At 53.9% G+C, this 1,849-nt stretch overlaps 1 pseudogene; it reads left to right on the top strand.

The window, feature by feature from the left end:
* Positions 1–156: 156 nt before the first annotated feature.
* Positions 157–275, top strand: LOC111730468 (annotated as a pseudogene).
* The last annotated feature ends 1,574 nt before the right edge of the window (positions 276–1,849 follow it).

A 1,849-nucleotide genomic window follows, 5' to 3' on the forward strand; every position in this document is an offset into this window, starting at 1 on the left:
GCTGTGAGGTTTTATATAAGAAACCTTTTTTAAAACAATTCGAAATCTGTCTTGCTTCTTCCTGGCTCCCATCCTGCCACAAGCCGCTGAAATGGAGCCTATAACTCAGAGTTGAAATTCTCTAGATACAGAGTCTTGTTTTAAAATACTGGTAGTGTCTACGGTCCCGCTGCCCTGAACGTGCCCGATCCCGTCTGAGCTCGGAAGCTAAGCAGGGTCGGGCCTGGTGAGTACTTGGAAGGGAGACCACCTAGGAAGACTGGGTGCTGTTTGCGTATAACAGTAAAAAAAATAAGGGATTGTGAGTTGACAAGGCCCTTGGAACCTGTGAGGTCAACCAAGGGCTGCCTCATCCCCCAAAAATAAAAAAAATTAAAATACTGGTGGCCACGTTCACTGGACAGCTAATTTATTGATTTTTGTTTTTTCGGTACTTAAAAGATGTTTTAAAAACATGTTTGAATATTTTTCGTTTTTGTTTTGAATGTTCAATTTTTTCTTTTTGAATACGATATTTTATTTTTCAATTACAGCTGACATTCAACATTACGTTAGTCTCAAGCACACGGCATAGCGGTGAGACATTTATACGGCTTGCGAAGTGGCCCCTCGAGGAGTCCAGCCCCCCCGCCTGGCACCACGCACCGTGATTTCGGTGTTAAGCACACACACCTGACTGGGCTCATGCAGGTGGACACCGTCCGCCAGGTTGGTTCCCCGTGAAAGTTACAATCTCCTACTCTTGGCCTTGTCAAAGTCCCCAACCTGTGGAGGTGTCCTCCACATGGCACAGCTGCATTTGCAGTCACCAGTGCTCGCGTGTCACCCCGTTGGGGCTGTGCACGCGCATTACGAGGGGACGGGTGTTCACCCTCACTTTGCTCCTCTGACCCCCTGAGGCTGTGTGTCACGTCCCACCCAGCGTCTTCCTGCCGTGCGGTCTCAGAATCAACACGGGGTTGGCGGGCGGTCTCTTGTCCATCATCCTCTCCGATGTGGCACCCAGCGTGGCCTCGAAGAGTCACAGGCAGCGTCCCTGAGGACCCACCAGCGCCGTGAGCTAGGAGGCGGATCCCTTTCTCTGTGTAAACATCAAGTTACAGTGCCTTCTAGTCCGTCTGTGGCCAAGTGCCACATTCTCCCTCGTTGTCACACGCAAGGCCCTCCACGTCTGAGTGCCCAGTGTGAGCATGGGTCCTGCCTCTGCCCAGGTACCCCTAGCTTCCCACAGCCCAAGCCTCTAATACAAACACGATAAGCATTCCTTACGACCGCGCCACGTGACTGGGGATCCACGCAGACAAAGGGCCGGGGTTCTTCCCGAGCCCTCCCAGGAGGCGAGGCGTCGGGTCACGCCCCAGGCTGCTGTGTTAACGGTGGACCAGCCACGCCCACGAGCTGTACCAGCTCCGTGGCTGTGACGGCAAAGGGCTCTGAGGCATGACGACGATGACGGACGGGTCCTAAGCGAAAGAAAGTTCGCCCTAGAGAGGTAGAGAGGAACGAACAACCCCCAGGAAGCAGCAGATGTGATGCATCCACACTCATCTCTCTGGTCCTGCCCAGTGCATGGGGCGTGGACAGCCAGCGGGTCCCGGATGTTGACAGGTTTCATCAAACAGCCTCCCGGGGCACCTGTCCCCACACACTCTGGAGGAGCCCAGACCGCAGGGCCCACCCAGTGCAGCAGACACATCCTGTCCTTGTCACCGGAGTGGATGCGTCACAACCACAAGACAGGACAGTGCGATTCCAGACTGTGAACGTGAATGTCCCCTTCGGCCAGCGGACAAAGTCTAGCCTGTCCCGCATCAGAATCCTTCCTGCTGAAGAAAGCAAAACACAACAC

Source organism: Pteropus vampyrus, unplaced genomic scaffold (assembly GCF_000151845.1).
Source record: "Pteropus vampyrus isolate Shadow unplaced genomic scaffold, Pvam_2.0 Scaffold315, whole genome shotgun sequence".
Lineage (NCBI taxonomy): Eukaryota > Metazoa > Chordata > Mammalia > Chiroptera > Pteropodidae > Pteropus > Pteropus vampyrus.